The sequence below is a fragment of the Passer domesticus genome, chromosome 2 (genome assembly GCF_036417665.1).
Source record: "Passer domesticus isolate bPasDom1 chromosome 2, bPasDom1.hap1, whole genome shotgun sequence".
Taxonomy (NCBI): Eukaryota; Metazoa; Chordata; class Aves; order Passeriformes; family Passeridae; genus Passer; species Passer domesticus.
The window spans coordinates 59,530,334-59,554,374 of NC_087475.1; the positions used below are offsets into that span (position 1 = coordinate 59,530,334).

A 24,041-nucleotide genomic window follows, 5' to 3' on the forward strand; every position below is an offset into this window, starting at 1 on the left:
CTTCTTTGTTTCATATACCTCTGCCTTCTTCAGACAGGCAAAAATTTTCTTCTACAAGAAGAAAAGCTTGAAGTCAAATATAGGTTATGAATGTAGAAAGAAGAAATTTTGGTCGGTAAAACAGTGTTTTGAAATTTAGCTTTCGTCTCATTAGAAATTGAAATAAACAGGAAAATGTTGAAATCAAATGTCAGGTTGATGACTGCTTCAGGTTGCCTGGTTGTTGAATATGGATGCGGTAGTCCTTGAGATCCAGACAGGACATAACTGCTCTTATGCTTCAAGAGTACAATGCCAAATTTCTGTGGGCTTCATGAGAATAGCCTGTGTGACTGGCTGACTTGGAAGGCTGAGTTATGCTGGACTTGGCAAGCTGGTGACAAATGACAGAAATTTGCTTGGCAGGAACTGCTTGTAGATGCACATTGACTGGATATTTGGCTTTAGCTGTTTCGTCATTGTCTAATGCTCTGATTTCCTTAAACTGTGTCAAAACCATACTTCTCCCTGTGACATCACTTCAAATACTTCATGATTATTTACTTGCAAAGTCTTTCTTCTTCTTCTTGAGAGTAGAGGATTCTACTTCTCATGCCCATGCACATAGAGGTGTCAGGGTAAATTCAGGAGGGCTGGGGACAGCTGAGGCCCAGTCTGTCACAATTGGATTTATCCCAGATGTCTTTCACTTTGAATGAATGAGACTAATGGGTTCATGAATAAAGCCAGCTCCATTGTGACAATTCTCCAACAGCCACAAACAAACAGAATGGAGGAAAAAGTTTGTGCAATTTCTGGAGATGGGAGCATCTCCCCTATGAAAGCAGGAGCTGCCATTCACTCTTCCATAATTAGTATCTCCACTGTAGTGTTTTTGAGATTAGGAAAGCTGTTATTTGCCCCTGGAATCTGAAGGAACGGCAGTATAAAACTCCTGAATGTCTGTTATGTAACTTGTTAAAAAAAAAAAGAAAGAAAAAGGATATAATAAAAATAATCTAGCAAATTTCAGATTAGTCTATTTAACCTTAATACATGTCAAATATGTAGAAACTATAGACAACTGTACAATTAGTAGAGGAATAGAAAATAAAGCAGAAGTATGGACATGAGGAGGAGTGAACAAAAGAGCTATCTTTCAGGAGGAAATTATTTTTCAGAAATGTGTTAGAATAATTTAAAGTACTCAAGAAGCACGATGAGGGTATTCATGTGGATTTAGTGGACTTGGATTTTCAAAAGCTTTCTAGAGATCTTTTATAATAAGCTTTTAAAGAAATTAAACTGTCTCAAAATAAAAGGAAAAATCATCTCAGGCACTAAGAACTGGTTAAGGGAGAGAAAATAAATTATAAGAATAAGCTGTTATTTCATCAATGAAGGGTGACAGCCAGTGTCAGGTATCTGTGCTGCTCGTTTGATTGCTCAAATGGTTAGGATAGTAAATGAACAGACTTTGCTGATAATAAAAAAAATTTACATGAGGACAAATGTATTTCTGATTGAAAAGTTTCAACTGGACATCACAACACTTACTTACAAGGTTGTTAGAAGGCAAAATAAATTGCATCTCTATAAAATAGAGGTAACAGTTATGAAGAAGAGATCACCACTCACATAAATTTAATGCTATTTATTTGCCATTTGAAATAATAAGTTGCCAAAGATAACAAATAAAGTTGGGCCAGAGATGTTCAAGTACCTGATGCAGACATTTTGGGATGTAATAATGGCGTTTCCCTGGAGCAGAGACAAATGATATGGTATAAAGGAATGTGAAGATAAAACACGAGAAAATAATAAGATGCATATAGATAAAAGAAGAATTAGGAAGTCCATTGAAAATGAGAGATTCTAGAGGAAATTCCTACTATGTGAGGAAAAGAGAAAACAAACACTGTAACCCTAAGTACTTATTTATTTGTCACCAGAAATGGTTGTGAAATCTAACAGTCAAAATAAATTTTAAAAGGGATTAGACAAATTAATGAGGCAGAGGACAATAAATGTCTTTTGAAGACAATTTGAATACAATTATCAATCTAGGCAGACCTTAACAGATAATTGTTGGAAGCTGAGAAGGTATGCCAGAAAGAGATTATATATTATCTAGGTTTTAGTTTAAGATAAAAATGAAACTGCCAGCTAATTTAGCAAAATAGGATTTATATTCTAATGTAAAAAGGCATATAAATGAACCCCCCCTTTTTATTTTTGCACCCAAAAAATCACTGCAAAAATTGCACTATATAAATCGTATCTGTCTCTCTGTTTGCAATAATAAATGTGAACTCCTGACAAAAAACAAGTTTTAAAATCTGTGGTTTATAGACAAAATAAGCAGATAAAAATGTAATATATTAAACTGAGACCTAGAAATATCCACTTTGGTAATATTTTGTTCATAGTCAGAAAACTACTGATGTCATAAATTTTAAATAAAATGTGTTAAAAATATATGGTTGAGATATACATGAGTCATAGTGTTTATGGAACCACACTACTTACGGAATTTATATTTGATTCATACCATTCCTCCATTTTGAGTTGATAGCTTAAAATTACCTTTGACAAGAAGGAAAATTTCAAGTCAATTCCTTACAGCAAAGCAAAATTTTTAGGTTTTACTTAAGTCCAAATATTTTTATACAAATTCTATAATTAATGTGAAGAGCCTCTATAGTAAAAACTCCCATAATATTTTTTTTATATATAGCAAAAAAAAATAAATTAATATAATATATGCATTACTTTCTGAAATGTTATTTAATTTTTTAGGTTTCAAGAAATGTCAACATATTGAAAAGTGGTTTTTATCACTGTCTTCCAATAAAAATTCTCTTTTTCTCTAAGTTTATTTCTAAATTTCAAAATTCCCAGTTGTTAGTCTTAGTAATTTGATTAATTATATATGATTAACACCATATTATAATAATTATATGTACAGCTCTATGTATAATTATACTTGTAAATATGTATCACAATAATTATTTTAACAACTACATATGTAATTACATGTTGTATATTATGAATGTACTAAAGAAATCGCTTTCCTTCCAAGAAAACTTAAAAAATGAACTTGGGATCACATTGCTTTTAATATTTCTTTGGTTAAGATATATAGCAGATTTGGGGGTTTGATATTAAATAGTTCAGCTCCCCTTAAAAAATGCTGAAAACTATAATACCAGCAGAAGCACTGTTTTAATTTGTGTTCTCTGCAAGATGATGCTGAACTTTGAGGTAATTTTTATATGTCAATGCTTTTCAGATGCTTACTGAAAATGTGCCATCATCTAAAATGTTTGCATTTACTTGAAAAATACGATGTTCTTAGAGAACTAATTTAGAGACAGGCTCACTTTTCCAACAGAGATCTGTCTAAAATGGGTTTTTTGAAAATTCATATTTAGACAACAAGGACAAAACAACTCATTATTTGTGGTGTGATACAATAGTCAGGATATATGCACATTTTTTTACCAAGAACATCTATATAATTAGTCAAAACAACTCTGAAAACTTAGGCAATGTGATTTTCTCTGAGATGGTTTCAGAGGCAGATGTCTGAACATCACTACACTCTGATGTGTGTGGAATGAATGAGACCTGTCTATTATGTCCCAACATAGGGCAGAACTCAGATTCCTCAAAGTAGGAGACCTGTTCCTCAGAGAAGACTTGAAAGCTGATGTGGAGCTGGGACAGGCCTACCTCAGGAAATTCCAGTGAAGATCGTTCAAGTCATGAACACTAATGCACTTGGAAAATCAGGTCATTTCTTCCTGCTTTTAAAAGAGAAAGCTTGTAGATAGCAAAAGGAAAACATGGTGGAAGTTGGGCTAACACCTTGCTTCTTCAGAGACAAGAGATGGCAAGAGGGAATACAATCAGCAGCACATCTCTACCTGGCCTTAAATGGGTTCCTTGCCTTGAGAGAGCTCATGAAGACCATCATCCTTGCCTACATCTATACTGTGTTTTTTCAAGGCATCATCCCTTGTCTCTTTGTCTTCCTGATGAGTAAGCATTTTGGTTTTGCTTTAGTCAATAGATATTTCCATTTATGAGGATGTAATTTTTCACAGATATTTCAATATACAGTAAAACAATGTGTTTTGTACATCATCAAGAATGCCTGTGACACCTTTCAACTCCAATACATTTTCAACTCCAACTTGATATAAGTTAACATGTCAATTTTTGCAGGACTAATTTTAATTGAAGGAAAAGCACCTTTGACAATGAAATTGTTATTTTAAGTTCATTTTTAAATGAGGAACTAAATAAATTTTCTTATCAGCACTTGCCAACAAACACACTCTCACACGTGCATGTATATACATACAGACCTATTGACATGCATATAGCTATGTGGAAGCAAAAGCTGGTAAAAGTTATACATAAAATATCTAGCCTGTTCCCTATATGATTGTACTGTCCCAAATGAAATATTTCTTCCTTCACATTATACTTTTTATAATGCGATGGATATCAGTATTTTTAACTGTAGCTCGATGTATAATTGTCATAGAACTTGTCATTGTGATGAACTTTCCTGGTGAGTGAAATAACATTTTCCAAAATACACTTTAATTACTGTTTTGTTAGAGATGGAAACATAAGGCAAATACACCTTATTTCTTCCTTCTCCTAATGTAAACTAGTAGATTAAATGAAATAATTTCACTGTATTTTAAGTGTGATCATTTCCTTGGTAATTAAAAAGACACACTTAACCCATATTGTCATGTACCACAGCTAAGAAAACCATTAGGAATTCAAGATGAAGGGCATGATTTTTACCTTGGTTTCAGCTTGGAAGTTAGAGAATGAGAGAAAAACTGACTTGAAAATACATGTATGCTAAGAATCTTACACCTCACCAGCTCAGATGCAAAACCTGTTTAAAGATTGTAGGATAACTATTTTCATATTTGTTTGGGGTTTTTTTTTGTTTGTTTTCTAAACAGTTTTTTGTTTGCAGTTTCTGTCAGACATTTCTGATATCTATATATTCCATTTAATATTGTTTTTTTATCTACATGCATTCGTGACATGTTTAAAGAGTAGATATTTTTATAGTTATGTGAAATGTGCATAAATGTTTTGAAAAACCCATGAATAAGCCATTTCTAAAGGATGCATTTTTCTTCTTTAATTACTCATTAATTGTCTCATAATATTTGATGATCTTGCTGCTTAAGAGACATGAGCAAACAGTGGAGCCCAGAGACTATAAAAACTCTATTATTGTTCATTACCACAGTGCATCTCCTAGAAGTCTAAAGAAGACATCTGGATTAAAGCTAGGAAATGACTCAATGCAGATCACAAATCAGACCAGCAGAACAGTGTTTGTGAATTCTCATGTACACAGAATATCTATTATGTTAATACTGAAATACATTTAAGGCAACACAACTTCAAACTCCTTCAATGACTCATTTAGAAAAGAAAAAGGAACGTGAAAGAAACATAAATTTTTTAAATCACTTTAATATAACCTGGGACAACAAACTATTCTGCTTTAGCCAGAACTGCCACTATGGAGTAGAATTAGTGATGTTTGTCTTCCCTAGTTGTTCATTGTTATACTTAAAACCATTTCTAATTCTCTTAAATTTAACTTTAAAATTATATGTGTTGCAATGACTGGTGATAAGGGATTATTGTTGAATTCCATTTTTTTCAGTCTTAGAAAGTGAATGTACAGGAAGTCTATCTTTTTTCTTTTTGTTTTGGCTAGAAAAATTACTGGTATAGTAACTTGCATACACTAGGGAGGCATATTTGTTTCTCAAGCTGACTATAAAAATTTACTCTAAGAGGTATTAAAAACCTCTAAATTTTTAGGACCTTCTGGTCCCGAAAAAACCTCACCACTATCCATAGTGATTAAAGAGATAAAAATACAAAAATAAATACTTATTTGGGTTTTTTTGTATCACACAGGCTGGTGGTGGAGAGCACTTTTTCAGAGGAAAATAACCTGTTTGACAAGAAAAATACCTTTTAAGACTTAAGTCTGGAAAAAGCTAATTCTGATAAAAGCTAGCCATTTTAGAGAAAAACTACATTAGCAGTACAATTACTAAGTGCTTGGGCCTCAGAGAGCATGATTACAACAACTGAAGATATTAAGTAAAGAAATCCAAACTGTGAACCACTGAAGCATAGACTGCAAAATAAAAGTACTTACTGTTTTCCCTCTTTTTCTCACTGCATGTGTACTGCACACTTCCCAGTGGGTGTACTGCACACTTCCTTAAGGCACTGCTAAAGCTGCTTCAGGGATATTGTCTGTGGGCCACCAGGACCTATCTTAAATTTACTATGCAAACTCAGTTTGAAAGGCATGAGCACCTTCACCATAGATTTCAAAGTGAATTAGCATAATAAACACAGTATATGCTTTAAATCTTCCTTTTTGGTGAATATGACAGATGTGTAAGCTATTTCTACAGTAAGTCTACTCTGAATAATTAGAAATGCTCAGGAGATAAAATTTGAGGTCATAGAAGGACATATAATAGCTAAATGAAATGTATAAAGAAAATCTGTCTGTATCCTTTAGTCATTTTACACATTAAAATTGTAATAATACATTGTTCATTATTTAGTCTTACACTTGCTATAAATTCCTCAAAAATCAATGAATACTTTACCACTGACTTAAATGCAGCCAGGTTTTCACTCTAAGCATTCTATTTTATGACATTTTGTTTGGAACTCTTCCCAGTATTTGAAAGATCCAGCTGGTGATTTCACAGAGGGATCAAATTTTAACCTGATATTCTTCTATGATTCTTGATAAGAAACTATGTGAAATACACAGAAATAACATCACGGGTCATCTTGATGTTTAATTTCCTAAGTTCAGTTTCTTGTATTATCATCCAAGTTGTCCCAATTCAGAATCTTTTCATTATTTCGCAACTTCAAAAAAAAATCAAGAAAACCCCCACAAACAAACAAGCAAAATCCTGAGATCCAAACACACAACTATAAGGGTTTATAAGGAGCTAAATGAAAATAAGCAGTCAAGTACAGGTAAGTTAAGATCTTTAATATTGATCATGCTGGAAAAACTAACACAGTATGAGACACACAGATATCAACATTCATGCTATCTTAAACTTCACATATAAGTAGGAAAACATGCCTTACAGTTTCCCTTGCTTTAACTATTGTTCAGATTTAGCTCAAGAACACATTGAGAATTTTCACTGTGAAAAGCTTTATTTGCATTTTCATTCTGTAACTAATAAAACGATGAGATTTTGTGTTTTTTCAGGCTACTTCATGTTATGATTCTACTAAAATATATGAGAGGATTTGTAAAATTCCACTTTTGTCTGTGCAGTGTAGGCCAGTCTTGGCAGTTATGCAAGTTAATGCAAGAAGAAGAGGAATCATCACATTTAACCCAGAAACCTTAAAGAGAAAAGGTAAATTTCCCTTTGGTGCTGTCCAGCCCCCTACTGACTATAAATAATTCTGAGATTAATTCTACCTTGAGTACATAATGATGAAGATAGATGTTTACTGTAAGTTTCCTAATTTTTAAAATTATTTGATATCCAAACCTTCAGTGAAAACAATAAAGCAAATAATTTAATCCGATAATATAAACCATAAAACTGATCTGTGTCTTTAAATACCCAAATATCTTCTGATATCTACATTCTAACTTGCCCAATACTGTTTTTTCTTGATCTCCATTAAATTTTTATTTTCAGCCAATGAATTGTCTTTGTCTTACTCCTGACTAGAGAACTAAATTTTATTTTGTTAAAATATTAAATTAAAAGCTGAGGTACATTTTTGAAATGCAATAGTGACTGAGATATTTGAAATTTACACCACTGATTAGTTATGCAATTCAGATTTTGCTTTTGGCAACTGAGCATTCAGGCTGAAGGTATCTTTCATGAATTTTATCACTAGTAAACTTGATCACTGCAATATTGGCAGGAAGTAAGCACAAAGCAGGCATGAAAACAGTTGAAGCGAACTCACTCAAGAAAACGAATCCATATTCTTGTAAATGCTTTACAGTGTTTTCCCACTTTTGTTTGGTACAAACAATAGGGAGTATCTGAAGGTGAGTTATACATTTTTTATTAGATTAAGAATGAAGCACAAAGTACATGAAGTGTGCAAGAGGAAATTTTCAATGACACAGGGGAAGTCACACTCCCACCTTTTTTATTTTCAGTGGCAATCTGGAGCTAAAAATCAGTGACAGGCTTTTGGAAAGCTTCCCTAAAACACATAAGCTGTTCATGTTTCTGTAGTAGGAAAAAAAACCACATTAAATAGCTATGTTTGTCAGATAAACTTTTTGTTTGCTTCTTTGACAGTGATTGATAACACTGAGCCATTTTGTCCTATTCGGTGTCATCAGCATTATTTATATTACAGTTGACAGTATTATGCCTTTCTAGGTGCACAACAAAATATCAGTTTCTCAAAGCACACAGCGCCTTACAAGCTGGAAAAAAAATGACACTTGAACAGCTTGAACTCAGATGGTGAATGAAAATGCTGGAAAAGATTTTTGGTCCAATATGGATTAAATCTGGGACCTCAGCAGTGGAAAATCCTGGTTCTTTTTCCTTAGCTACAGGAGCCAGCCAACTAAGGAGAAAACAATCTATTACTTGCCCTAACACAATATGTTTCAACAGAATAGCAATTTTCTTGCTACCTTTTCCTACCTCAAGATAATAGACAAGTCTTATGTTTTCTTCAGCTCCCAATTTGAAAGAAGTTTAAAAAATGACTTTCAGTATCTTTCAATCAGGCCTCAGCCTTCTTGTCATTCAGCTCCCACTTTATGTAACCCTCTGAAATACTTCTGTAGTAATCTCTAGAGAGATGTCATGTTAAGGACTATTATCAATGGAGTTGACAATTCTTCCTCAAGTGTGAACACTCTTGAATGGTGATAGAAAGGAGGCCTGTTTTAGTTTACCTTGTGACTTTAACACAATCTAACTGTTTTCTTGTTGTATGTCAGCCACAGGATTTCATGCAATGACACCTCTAGCAGTGTCAACTTCACCATTTCATGTTGACAAGTTAGGTGTATCAAGAGATACTCTTCTGATTCAGCTTGAATGACTTATTGAGTCCCGCTGAAAGGGAATGGAAATCCCTGCTCTCCCAATGAGTTGTGATATTTGAATAAATCAGCTCTGTGAGCTGTTTTAGTGAAAATTGAAATAATTTATCTGATGTAACATGCTTTACACTGGAGAACTGTAGAAGCACTTAGGATCCACTGGGGAAGTGGTGACTTGTGAATGAAGTATTAATTTCACGAAAGACTCAAGTCTGAATGGAAGATCTCATCTAATTATGTCTTTACTCATCTGTTCAACATAAGGGCTTAACACATTTAGGAAAAGGAAAAATAGCACATTTGCCCTAGTAAAAAAAGGAAATAAAAGTTACATATAGCACAGGTTCTGCAAAACATAAGATATGTATCATGTGTCATAATGTTACAAAATTCAAAAGCTTTTTTTTTTAAACTTGAAAATAATTAGATTTCTGATATAATGAAAATAATGCTTCTAAATTATAGATGGAAGTGGGTGGTATGAAACAACATGTACATTCTGCTTTGGTGAACAATACAAACACATCAGCAATTTCAAAGAACACTAAAGGAAGTAAAACGGTGAGAGGCAACATAAAGATGCAGTTCCAGCAAGGAAATACAGAAATTACTGAAAACTTTGGAGGAGAAACTCACTAAGTCAAGTATAGATGATGACAGCATAGTAACAGTCCAAGTGTCATTTTTGTGGGGAAGTAAGCATTAAAAGCAATGGAAAATAAAATAAGGCAATTCTGAAATTCATGCACATTGTCAAAGAGCTACAAGTAAATAAGTATCACACATCACATAAATCATGACAGTTCTTAATATGTGAGCATTTTTAGTCCTCGAAAAGCATAATGTATTTTCAGGTCAGTTTTACTCTTTCAGTTGTGCTACAGCTAATTGAATTACATTGCATTTGTTTCAGGCTTGCAACATATACATATGTTGAAAGCCTGAAAGCAATTCCTTCACTGCAGCTGGTGATCGGTGACTTCAAAAACCAAAACAATGTGACTCTGGATCCACAGTCTGTAAAGACAGGAAAGAAAATCAGAAGAGGGAAGGAAAAGTAAAAGAAATGATAAAATAATTATGCAAGAAAAAAAAAGGGGGGAGGGCTTTCTTTTATTAATCTCTTCCTTATTTTTTTTTCTTCTGTTTGTGATAAATTAAAGCCACTGACAATAGCCATTGACCTTTTTAAAATTTTCTGGTACATGGATCTGAAGAGGAAGGCTGATTCCACAACCTTAGGGCTTCAGCATAGGAAGATCTTCCTTTGCTTGCTCAGTGGTGTTCGTCATATAAAAGTAATTTTGCAAGACTGAAGCACAGATGTGTTATATATTGAGACATATATTTTACTTGCTTTAAAGAACATATACCATTGTTTATCTTGAATCTGATGACATGAGACCTACTGTGAAACCATGGAGCACTTTATGTTGTTTTTTGCTTGTAAAGGGTTGTAAACTGACAAAGTCAACTACAGAAGTTTACCAAAGACCAGTAAGCAGAAGGTGACAGGAAAAGATTTTGTATTAAAGAAAAGAGCTGACATCTCTCATGGAGTTTGAAAATAACTTGTGTAAGTTTTTCAAAGCATTTATAATGTTTGGAACATTATTTTGAGCTGTTGTATTTTTTCTGTTAGCAAACACAAGATGTGGCATTGAACTATAGCATTTAAAGGTGGGGGTTTGGTTGGCATTCTCTTGTTGTTGCTATGTTGTTGGTTTTTTGTTTGTTTATTGATTTGTCTGAAAACCCTAGAAGCTTTTGCATTTCAACAAAGTGCTGTTAACTTACAGGGGAATAAAAGGAGGCAGGCCTTATCCATGGTATTAAACAAGGTTGAGTCAGTTCATTTTATTTGAAAAGTATGACAAAACATTTCTCTTTGTTACTTAGATGGCAGAAAGATGTGCAGTAGCAAGTGAAGTGTTGTGCACAGGGGTACAGCCCAATTACTTAGGCTGGTTCTTCAGCGTAGACAGCTGTTCCTAAATGGACACTGAACAACTGATGAGAGCAGATTAATTACAGCCTAGACTTACTTCTTTCCCCACTGACTATAAAAAAAATCTAGAGAATTTGTTCACATGCAGATATTTGGAGTGAGAGCTTCTAAAGTGAGCATAGAAATTATTTAGTTGTTTAAGGTGTGTGTGTACCACTCATTCCTTTCATAGACCAGTCCTAGCATCAACAGACACTTACAATGACTGCAATATGTTACACAGAATCACAGACGTGCTCATGGACAGCTTGTTGTTCTACAGGATTCCCAGATCCTTCTCTGCTCAGCTGCTTTCCAATAGGTCACCACCTGTGCTGGTGCATGGGGTTGCTCCTCCCCAGGTGCAAGACCCTGCACTTGACTTTGTTGAAGTTCAGACATCTCTTCTCTGCCCATCTCTCCAGCCTGTCGAGGTCCTTCTGAAGGAAGCCACTCTGGGCTATTAGCCACTCCTCCCAGCTTTGTGTCATCAACAAACTGGACAACATGGCACCTGGAAGACCTTGATAATAAGAGTAATAAGAGAAAGGAGTCCAAAAGTGCTTCCTCATTGTGTCTGCTTATCACATTCACTCTTGAACACCTGGAAACTGTGTGCGGGATGGGCTGTGAGTAGCCCGCCTTGAGGTACACGAAAAGGAAGGCGAAACTGGTGCAAAACGTGGAGGGGAAAGCGAGGGGCAGAATCCCTGATTTTCCTTCCCCCCACCACTATGGCGTGCTGCGGGACACCCTGAGGCCCCCGGGAGCCGATGCCGCTCTGGGGAGAGCGCCCGGCGCTGCAGCCCCGGAGCGGAGCCGGGGCGAGCTGCGGAGCCCCCGCCCGCTCCCGCATCCCGCGGAGAGAGCGCCGGGAGCGCCCCGAGGTCCGGCCGCAGCCTCGGGCACCGCGCCGGCATCCCGAGGGATGAGCTGCTGCTTCCCAGCCCAACCGCCCCCGAGATCGGAGAAGGCACATAAGGCACTCCAAACAGCAGAAAAAAAGGCAAAAATTGCTCCGCTCCCCTCGTTCCATCTCAGCAGCCACAGAGGTACCATAGTGTAGTAGTACCTCATTTTACCTATGCTTTTTAAAGTAACCTTACATTTTTCTAACGTTTCTCTATTTTTCTTTTTCTTTTCCTCTCTTACTTTTGGTATTAACATTCAATCTTGTTTGGATTTATATCGGGTCTTTTTTTTTGACAGTATTTCAAACCTTCAAAGTTCTTTCTGTTTTATTCACTTTGTTTATTTATCTTTACTCCTCTGTGATTAAACCAGTTCCTAACAGCACCTACCTCTTCATCCAAGTCATTGATGGATAAGTTAAACGCTACTGGACCCCGTGTTGAAACTTGGGGTACACCATTAGTGATAGGCATTTTATATCCTGCACCACTGACTACAACCCTCTGGGATCTGCTATTCAGCCAGTTCTTGATTGGTTCAGAATTTTTTGTGTGAATCTAATACTTTGAAGAAATTGAGCTACTTAAAATGTTTTCTCCTCCAGGTTTTTGGCTGCATGCTGAGAACCAATCTTTTAAAACCTTCCATTTAATAACTACTGACTAGAAAGAAAAGCATCCATGACAAGGAACTAAAAAAAAAAATAGAATACAATAAAGCGTTTTGGCATAAGCTGGAGAAAAGAGCATTCAGTATAAGGATGCAAGGTAAAGGTTCATTTTTGATTTCCAAACTGTCACAGAAAACAAACAAGATGATGTCATATGGGGCCAGTGGAACTGTTTCCAAGGTCAAATCCACAGAGACAATGATGAAGTTGCCTGAATTCCTTCATCAGCTCTTTTCTGCTTGTTCTGAAACATCCAAAAGTTATTTCCCCCCAAATGTTCTCCACTGATGTAGCATTTGTTAGATTCTGGTCAAGTTTGCAGGTCACTGCTGTTATTATACAAATCAATACATGCCCATATATCTTCCCAGAAAATTATTTTAAACTGAGGGACTTGTTTTGGTTTGGTTTTTTGGGGGCTTTGTTTGTTTGGTTGCTTTTTTCTTGTTTTGTTTTGTTTTTGTGTTTTTTTTAATATTCACTTTTTTTTTTTTTTTTCTTTATGTTTCATAGAATCACAGAAGCATCCAGCTTGGAAGAGGCCTTCAAGATCATCTAGTCCACTGTATTCCTAGCATCACCATGACCACCCCTAAACCATATCCACATCCAGTGCCACATACAGATGCCTTTTGAACATTTCCAGAGGCGGTGACTCCATTATCTTTATAGGCAATTTATTCAAATATCTGAACATTCTTTTAGTGACTTTTTATCCTTCATATTTAATCTGAACTTTGTCTGATCCTCTTCTTCTTCAAACTTAACAACCCCAGTTCTCTCAGCCACTCCTCATGACTTGTGCTCCAACTCCTTCACCAGATTCATTGGCCTTCTCTGAACTTGTTCCAGCACCTCACTGCTGTTTTTGAGCTGAATGGTCCAAAACTGAACACAGTGCCCTCTACGTGTGGCCTCACCAGTGCGGAGAAGAGAGACAATCACTTTTGTCATCCTGCTGGCCACACCCTTCTTGATAAAAGCCAAGGTATGGACTCTCCTGGCCACCTGGGCACACTGCAGACTCATGTACAGCCAGCTTCCAGCCAGCAGCCCCAAGCTCCTTCCTGCTGAGCATTTCTCAAGCTACTCTTCCACAAGTCTGGAGTGTTGCATAGGGTTGTTGAAATACAAGTGCAGGACCTGACACTTGACCTAACTGGACATCATGCTGTTGTCCTCAGCCCATTGATCCAGTCTGTCTGGATCTCTCTGTAGAGACTTCCTATTCTCAAGCAGATCAACACTTTGTTTGTATTAGCAACCTAAATTTAAATTACGCCAGATTGTCTTTAGCACCTGCTTTTACTTTTCACTGTACTCACTGTGACCCTCAGCTGGTGTCATGCTTTCTTCAAACCCAGATCATTATTGAAATGTCACTTTGCATAATCGCTATATATATATAATTGTTTCATATAAGCCAAATTTGGGGTTTTTGTAGCTTTTTCTTTTCCAAAGAAAAATACAACTGCACTATAACAAGTACTCTTTTGGCAAATTTTGACATTTTTGTGAAGACATTTTTCCTACACTGCGCAGGCCAGGGACAGTTCAACACCTCAGTAATTCCACCACAGTATGTTTGCTCAGCTCACAGACCTCAAGAGTCCTGATCCCTAAGATTGGACTTTTGCACAGTGATATGCACACACCTTCCTTTTCTCACAACATCCTTTGGAACTGTGTATGCTTTATTTCTCTGCATAAAAATCTCAAAGCCTCAGAAGCTGTATACATAAAATATCAGCATTGTTTCAGTTGGCTAGACATTGCACACACTTCTCTTTATGTCTACAAATGAATTTTCACCTTTTTTTCCCTTTCACCCTCCATAGTCTTTGAAATATGTTGAGTCAGCTTAGCCACAGGGTGCTTATAGATCTATTTGGAAATTAGTGATATAAATATTAAAAAGTCATAACTCCCTAAAAGTTTTGGGGTGTTTTTCTCATTAATTATGCTCCAGGATACCTTTATTAATTTTATGTAAGTAACCAAATATTTAAAGAAGATAAAAAGAAGAAAATCTGTTCAAGTAAAGCATTTTTTTTTACCTTGGACTACACTACTAAATCCTCTCTGGGACAAGGGGAAAATACAGATGTCCAGAAGAACTCCCAGCAGGTATCTGCTGGTCACATAGATTGTGGGGATAAATACTCACAAGTCTAAAGGAAAGGATAGCTAATTAAAAAATAAAGATAGCATTTTGAAGATTGTATCCTTAAGGATTTATCAGCTCTCTTACATTCTTGCATATTTTGAGAAAGTGAAACTTTACTTTGTCTATCCTTCGATTTAAATTTAAGTAGCATTTGAATGCTACTGACCTGAGCTTCGGGCGAAAGCTGGTGGCCTCACGTTCCTGAAGTTTAATGAATAAACTATAAAATGTAATGTTAGACAATGGATTACAATAATACACTTTATCTGGGAAGGTATTTAATAATTTCTGAAAACAAGTATTATAGCCACATCCTGACATCCAAGATAATTCATTTGACCTTTCCTAGAGGAGCCCAGAGTAATTCAAATATTGAGTTGAGTTGTAGATGAAGTTTTCAGCTGTATAGGGACCTTATCTCAGGTGCTAGCAAGAAGTAGGGAAAGATTTATGCTATATGTTCTTGCTGTAGAAAATGCCCTTGTCCTTCTGGTAAATATTTGGCTTACAACGCATGGCTCTATCTGCCGTAGGCATGTGTGGCAGGTTGACCCCAACCTGCAGCCAAACACCCACCATGCATTTGGCTTATGTAGCACTCTCAGAGGACAGGAAGAAAGTAGGAGGACAGTGAGAAGATTTGAGGACCAGAGTAATAAGAGCATAGCAGGGAAAGCAAAGCAAAAAAGAGAAATTTATTTGCTTCTTCCCATCAGCAGAGAGATGTCCAACCACTTCCTGGGAAGCAGGGCCTCAGCTCATGTAATGGTTACTTGAGAAGACAAATGGCATAACCAGGAGCATTTCCCCTCCTTCCTCATTTTTCTGAGCTTTTTATTGTTAGACATAAAGGTCATATACGTGGCTTTGGTTTTTTTGGATCAGCTGTCACTATATCACTTCCTGACCTCTTGAGCTCACCAGAATAAGATTTAGCAAGGTAATAAGGCAGAAAGATGGAAAGGCTGTTTAGAGGTAACCAAAGTACTGTTCTAATTTAGCCACAAATGCAAAAGCACAGCACCATATGGGCTGGTATAAAAAAAAAGTTAGCCCCATTTCAGCCAGAAATACGCTATCCTTTGAAGACAGAAAAGAGTAGGTATCCTAGCCAAAATTTTTGGTTGTCTGCAGAAGGGATAATGAGATTTGCTAAAACAGGAACTCTGGTCAGGTGAAGTTTATCTTATAGAATGACAAAACCTTTCACAGAATAACTCAGTACATTACAGCTATGAACATTTCAGCAACTACTATAGGAACAATAATGAGAATATCTGGCTATGCTTTAGTTTGTGGCAATATATGACAAGGTGCTTAATGTCTCTTATTCACACACCCAGGTATCTGGATTTCAATGTCATTCTTTTGTCTTTTTGAGGACTGCTCTTGCCTAATCCATTTGTAAATGGATACTCAACCATTTCATCATGAAGTTAAAGGAAACATCATGTTAGCCATCCAGTCACCTTTTGTGCAGCTGCCTACAGAACTGGAGGTGTTGCATGCAAGATTCAGTGTCTTAGTACCTCCCATGCTAGCAATAAAAGACATCTGACCTGGTTTTCACCCTTTTATATTTTATATATGTTTTTATGCCTTATGCTATTTCCCTTGAGATCATGGTCTGGTGGATTAACTTCAGAGGAGGGTAAGGCTCAGAACAGTCTCAGCAGAACTGTGTTGAGGGCAGGAGGAATGTGGAAATAGGAAAAGAACAAGAAGATTGCTTATCAGCTACTCTCTGGGACAAAACTCAATTCAGAGAAAATAAATTCAATTTATTGCCATGTAAAATTTGGATAGTGAGAAGCAAAAATGCAAACATTAAAATGACACTTTTCATCTCCCTTTTTCCAAGCTGAGCTTCACTCCTTCTCTTCCTATACCTCCAATCCCCCCATTTAGTGGTCCAGGAGAGGGTGGGGCTGTAATAATTAGGAGTTGCTTCCTCTCCAGTACTCCTTTATGCTCAGACCTCTTTTCTGCTCCCATCTCCATGAACTGAACTTCTTCAGAAAATATCCACCTCCAATGTCCTCAGTGAGCTGCAGGGGAGTCTCCGCTCCAGTGGCTGGTACATTTTCTTCTCTCATCTTGTTGTTCCCTCTGCTGTTTCTCATTCCCTTTTGATCTCTCTAGCTGCCTCCACCTTGCATTTTTTGCCCTTTCTTAAGTATGTTTTCCACAAGAAGCCATCATCTTGGCTGAGGGGCTCAGATATGTCCTGCAGTGCATTAGTTTGAGTTGGCAGGAACCTGCAGAACAGAGCCCACCCCTGTAGCTCCTGCTGTTAACATCTGGGCACCTGAGCCAAATACATGGTGAAAAAGTGAAATTTTGGTCTCCAGAAGTAGGTGTGGTAATTTAGTGTTCCCACCTGTGTGAGTCAAGAGATCAGGGAAAGAATCATTCACATTTAGTTTGTCTATGGGACACTTCTGGACAACCACAGTCTCTGCTAGTGGTTTCTACTTCATATCCAGTAGGCCTCCACTTCTACTTCCATTTTTTTGCTAATATTGTTTTGATATTATGTATTTTCATAGGTAAGATATGACAAATAATAATATTCCAGTGTTAAAATTGCTAACTTCAAAACACGTTGATAACATAAGGTTCAGACTTTAGTACTAGTGTTCTCCTGTGGTCTCCCTTCTTTTTCTGAGGTGACATCAGGAAGTGGATGGGATGCCAACCATCTAACTGTAGATTTGTGTAAAGTCAGTGTCTAACAAACTGACATTCAATAGTACTATTGCTCTTTCATTCTCAAATGCAAAACAAATTTCATTGACAATGGAACACATAAAAGCCATTATAAGAGAAAAAAAATTATATTCATATTGTTTTCAGAGTCCTCTGGGTCCTGATGTTTAATTTCAGATAAGCATGAGAAACATTATGAAAGTTGTCAGCACTTGGAGAAATATGATGACAACGACTGGGTGTCTCATGTCGATAGTGATAGTTGCTTCTTTCTCCAAAGTTTTATTGAGTCCATTATTATATTTTCTACCATGCTTTACTCCTTGATCTTTTTTTCACTGATCTGAAACTCCACAAAGTACATATGGTGCATTGTACATATAAGACACCTGTTCTTTGTCCTCCTTTTTATCCCCCAAAATAGCTTTTCATTTTGCATAGCTACCATTAACTTTCTGTTGTTCAGTTGCTGATAGCCCTGGAGCTACTAGAATTATCCTGAACCAACCTTAATGCAACATATTCGAGGAGTCTTGCTGCTACCCCAGCATAGTCTTCCTTTACATTGCATCTCAGACAATTCAGAAATCAGTTGCTCTTACACAGAATGAAAACTTTGTAGTTTTAGATTCACCATTTTTAGCAATGCATGTCACATCATGCATGTATATAAGACTTAGTAAAAGTAAAACAAACTTTTAGGTAACAGTAAGTAGTAGTAGGTAACAGTCATCTACTCATTAAGAAATTCTTGTTGCAGCTAACCAAGGTAAGTTGAAGCTAATGCAGACACGACAAATCTGGATAAAGCCAGACAATATATGATCTGACATCTGTATTGTACCTTAGTAAAATCTGTAGTCCATTACTAGCAAAGGTGATCTTATATTTACTAGGAAACAGAGCTATGTTTAAGAGATTTAAATTGTGCATCACATCAATACTCACGGAAGAAAATAAAGCCAGACCAGATTTTGTCTCTAAAGTCAGCTGAATTGATAGATCTTTGTAGTAGCAGGAATATAAAGGTATGGAAATTATTTTAGTAAGAAGGAAAAATTATTTACACATCAAAAGCCTAAGATTAGGACATGACTTCAGTATTAGAAATTGTGCACGTTCCTTGTAAATAAACCAAGGACAAAGATAGTTAGCAATCATACACATGCTGCTATGAATGCTGCAAAAATATCGTCTGATCTGTCAGCATTAGACATCGTGGTAGTGTGATCAATGCCAACAACATATGCATGTGAGAGCTTTAATAAGGTTTTAAGGAGCAAAAGATAAGCATCTCATTCACTGTGAGAGAGGTTAAAAATTGTTTATGGAGAGGACAAGATTTTTTAAATATTTTTAATGGAATGTATATAAATCTTCTATCAGCTTAATATAAAAACTTGCAACTGTGACCTACAGAAATCAACAAGATAAATTATTTCCAGGGAGAAAGGTTGGTATTGACCACTTCATAATACATAACACAGACAAAGCAAATCTGAAACAGTACTTTTAGGGTATGGAATTTAGCGGTATGACAAGAAAGAGAAAAAGAGTTAGGGTTTTGTCTGCTTCATAAATTAATTATATACATGAGGAAAGATATCAGGGATGCTGCGGACTGGTTAGGCTATAGCTAGTATGAGCAACCATTAATATAAATAATTCACAATTGAACCTTTCTAACAAAATAAAAAGAAAACCAGCCATTCTTTTCTTTGAAACTCCCTGTGTATTATGGAAGAAGATTAGGAAACCTGAGATAAATGTCCTTAGATATAAAAATGAAATCTTACCCAGGGGCAGCAGCTTGAAAACAACAGGTAAAGATAATGAAGTCACAAATAAAGAACTGGGAAACTGACAAAACTTGAAAAGAACAAAAAGTGGACAAAAATTTGGATGCATGAACGTGTACTTTGTACTTGAGGATACTGAAACTACCAATGAGCACTGCAGTACAGTGTCTCCAAGTTCTCAACATTCCCAGGATTTTTGGTGAGTAGACTAGGTATCTTAGGCATCCCTTCCTGTTTTTCCATAAATTGTAGATATATAAAGCAAAGCTTTTTGTTAGACAGTTGGTTTCTTGGGTTTTGACTCTTCATGTAACTGATTCAGAGAGATGTTTCATGAAAAATACATTAAGTATGAAAGATAAATAATCCAAGAGTAATAATCTACAGGTATAAAAGACACAGAAGGAAAACTAGAGAAGAATTATGAGAATATGTTCAGAGATAAAATAAAAATCAGAGGTACTCAGACAAAGGAATTAGAGGCAAGCTGAGTGAAAATGTAAGAAAAGAGGATCTAGACATATATGTTATCAACTCAACATTACTATTATAATTTTAATTTAAAAATTAACCTATATGTGGCTTCAATTAAGTCCCTTTTATGTCAATCTGTCAATCAATTGGTATAACTATATATCTAATTACTTTAGTAGGCTTTATTTTGTCTACCGAATTATATGAATGGTCACACTACACAAAACCCGAGAAAGACCTTAACTCTTTGGATTCCCTCTGTTGAAGAAGAGTGATCACAGTATGCTCCAGCTATAGTCTGTAACAAATAGAAATCAAGCTTCATTGAGACTGGATAATAATGTAAAGGACACTCACTATGATTTTCGGCAATATTCAGAAAACTTGTTTAAGCTAGAAAAAACTCCATCCTTCAGGACAGAGAGTTATTATGCAGCTCAGTAATATCTGATAATACATATTTTATGTTATTAAAATAACTGTCTTGGGACTTATTTTTCCTAAATGGGGCTTCTAAAAGATAGTCACTCTTCATTTCATTTGTAATCATTGAAATATTTCAGATGAGACCTTCTTTGAATTAATTTGTGTTTGTTAACTATAAACAAAGCCTAGAATTATTAGATGAGAATTGGACATCAGATTTGGAGACATTCACAGTTCATTTCCCCACACACTGGAAGCAAGTATATAACACAAATTTATTTAGTAAATCTGCTCTGCGGTAACAAAATGCAATTGGACTATCTTTATACAGAAGTGGACAAAAGGCAGAATGGAAATCAGTCCCTTTCCTTGTCCATTTCATATTCAACAATTCAGTTTGACATAATCTTTTAATGAATAATGTCCTTAGCATTCAAGATGGTATTAATCTCACCTAACTTGCTATATCTGAGTTTGTCAGGCTAGGCCTCTGGACTGTATCCACCTTAGTCACTGTATCTACTTGTTAGGATAGAAACAGAATGGTGTATTTCGTAAAAATTCATATATATTCACTTACAAGAATGTGCCTAAAAATTTTTACTCTCTATGAGCTATTAAATGAGATCATAGTAGCAACTTGGAAATGTGTTATCTGCATGCATCTGAATCCATTTTAAGAACACCAAACCCAGCTCCAATTAGATTCTTTTTACTTATTAATTACTGAACTCATTTTGTAAGATTTGACCAAACATGAAGCAACTACTCTTATTTAAAAAAATCTCCTAAATAGTAAAAAAACCCAAACCCTACAACCTCCCAGAAACAACAAAAAATATTTGTCATATAATCTCTACTTGTCTTTAATCATTTGAAAATGTTCCCATTGAAGATATGGAGAAATCTCTCTTGGCTTTGGGAGGATTATTTGGCCGAAGTTATTATAGACAGATTGAAAAGTCTTCAATGAGAAAAGAGGAAACCATAAATCCTAGTAAAAGATCTGTATACAGAATAAAATGACACAAAAGCGGCTCATTAAGATTGACTTTGCTCCTAGTTTTCATGCTGTATGTCAAGTGAAATGTAAGGCAAAAATTTTTCAGTTCTGTTTGCAGTTGCTTGCCAAAATGTAGATAGTTAGTTAAAGGAACAGCTGTTGTTGCTGCAGACAAGCTGGTCTGCAAAAATTAATTATGATTATTAAGAACAATCCTGACCTGGGTCACAGATGCAGTGACATAAGTTCCATTGTAGACAGTGATCAAGAAAAGTAATTTCTTCTTGTAAAATCAAGAAGCCTCCTCAGTTTGATGAAAACCTCAGTGATGGTTTTTTTCATGATAAATATGTTTGAGATGTTTGCTTATAGTTTATGTAGTAGCGGATGGGTTTTGACCTGTACCACCAATGTAGGAGGGAGTTCAAAAGTTTTTCAAAGCAGAATGAAATTGCAAACTACTTCAGGAAAATTCAGGGTGTAGCCCAGTGTACTTCAAATTATATATAGCAAAATAATTTTGTTTTGACAAAATACCTTTGGAAAGTGCTGAGTAATACAGACAAAAATTATGCTTTCTAAGGGGTTTTCTTATTTGGTTGGGGGGTACAGGTAACAATTATGTTGCTATGTCCAAGTTAATTGCTAGATTATATGTATATACATTATATATATATATTTGTGTAGATTTGCATAGATTTGTGTAGATTTGGACAGCTTGTATAAATTTTGACACAGAAAATATTTCTAAGGTTGAAGAAGATAGAACCACTTCAAGCTTCAATACTCATATTAATATAGAGATATCGAGAAAATTTCTTTGTGAACTGCTAAATGAATAAATGCCAATATCAGATTTTAACACATTTTCTGGCCTGTAACAATTTGGAAATTAATTTTTGTAAGACTATTTCCATCATTACCTGATTTTGTTTTATTTGCTCTTTCTTCAGAGTCATCACCATCAACCTAAGAGGTCAAGGCTTAAAACAAAATTTGAAGAGACAGAAGATTGGTTTTATCCTTATAAAATTATCAGGAACATGTAGCCATGATATTTTATGAAAAATCTTTTGCTAGGATTTTTCTCCTATTTTAGCTGAGAAACCTCAGAAAAGAAATGTAAACAATTAACTATCTGATGGCTGTGAAATATGGTCTGGAAATTGTTTACCAATAGGTGCATCTGTGATTGGTGCACAGACGTTGGCTGTTTCTAATTAATGGCCAATCACAGTCAGCTGGCTCGGACTCTGAGAGTCACGAGTCTTTGTTATTCATTCCATTCCTGTTCTTTCTAGCCTTCTGAGGAATCATTTTCTCTCTATTCTCTTAGTACAGTTTTTAGTATATAATTTTAATATCATATATATCACATAATATAATAAATCGACCTTCTGAAACGTGGAGTCAAGATTCGTGTCTCCTCACACAAAGCATTGACCATAGGAACACACCAAAAAAAAAAGTGACTTCACTTGGAATTTACTAGTGGGATCATTTCAAGACATGAGACTAGGAGAAAATATCCTTTATGTTAGACAAAAGACAAAAAAATATGAAACATTTCTCTCTAACTTTACATTTCCCTCTCAGATTTCAGGTTTCCTGAGTGCCTCTTTCTTTTTTCTTTCTCTCTAGTTTTCCTATTCTTTTAATTTGTCATTTTGGAGCACACTCTTATAAGTTTTTCCAACAGATTCAATTTTTAAAAATAAACTAAAATTAATAAACCTTGCTAAATAAGAATCAATTAAAATAGCAAACCCTGTGAAAGATTCTCTTGTAACCTTTAAGGTGATGGAAAGTGCTCTCAAATTTTCCTGTTTTAATGATCAGGCAGTTCTACGTATTTTCTCAAACCAGCTTCAGTTGCATAGTTTCTGAGCCCTTTTCAGAAATGCTTTAAAAAATGTGATAGGCATATGTGGATACTTTTTTCTTTCTCCCTTATTCAGATGACTCCTTCTGTACAAATTTGGTAGAACTTCTGCCTCTCAGACAGCTGTATTACTCTTCTTAATTGCATAAAACTTTTTTTCATTTAATTTTTGGTTGAGATTTTTTTCCCCCAGCAAAATTAGAATCAAGTTAAAGAAATTGCAGCTTAATGATCAGAGAGCTGATTCATTTGAATATTAACTTCCACTGACTGGCTCTCTAAAACTGTCTGTGCTGGACATGTTCTTACCTGGTACAGAAACATGGTCATTTCTTTTGGGCTATATAATCAACAGCTACAACTCTTTCATAAATGTCTGAGTGTTTCTAAACACAGTGTTTCCAGAGATTTTATGAGCTTTAAAATTGCTCCAGATTCATCAACAGTGATAACAAATATAATTGAACATTGTATTGTACGGTGAAACACAAAAAAAATACAGTTTTATTTTGTATTTTCACAAGCAAAGAGAAATTTGCATTCAAATAGACTGGCAGGATGCTTAAACTTTGTCTTAGTTTTTTGGCCACAAGATATCACCCTCCTCTGTTAACACCACTGTCTTTCAACTTACTTGTGCGGTGTGCATTATATTTGGTTTGGTTGGCTTGTGGTTTGATGAGAAGTGGGAGATAACTTTTAGTTTAACACATAATGCACATCTCTAATTTAAATAAACCACTGTAAAATTAGATGTGATTAATATCTTGTTGTGAGTAGGCAGATAATGCACAGTACTCATCAAAGAAATAGTCTCTAACAGACTGACACCTTTATCGAAGGACATAAACAAGAAGGGTAAAAACATTTGCTTGAATATAA

At 35.5% G+C, this 24,041-nt stretch overlaps 1 long non-coding RNA gene across 3 annotated transcripts; it reads left to right on the plus strand.

The window, feature by feature from the left end:
• Positions 1–7,382: 7,382 nt before the first annotated feature.
• LOC135295455 (uncharacterized) lies at positions 7,383–16,351 on the plus strand. Of its 3 annotated transcripts, none has more exons than XR_010357562.1 (4): positions 7,383–7,451; positions 12,634–12,796; positions 13,213–13,687; positions 16,248–16,351. It is a non-coding gene; the product is annotated as an uncharacterized LOC135295455 (long non-coding RNA). The 3 variants fall into 3 exon arrangements; XR_010357561.1 differs by lacking the exon at positions 16,248–16,351 and adding an exon at positions 10,583–10,706 and having other exon boundaries at positions 7,390–7,451; positions 13,213–14,669; XR_010357560.1 differs by lacking the exon at positions 16,248–16,351 and having other exon boundaries at positions 13,213–14,669.
• Positions 16,352–24,041: the final 7,690 nt, after the last annotated feature.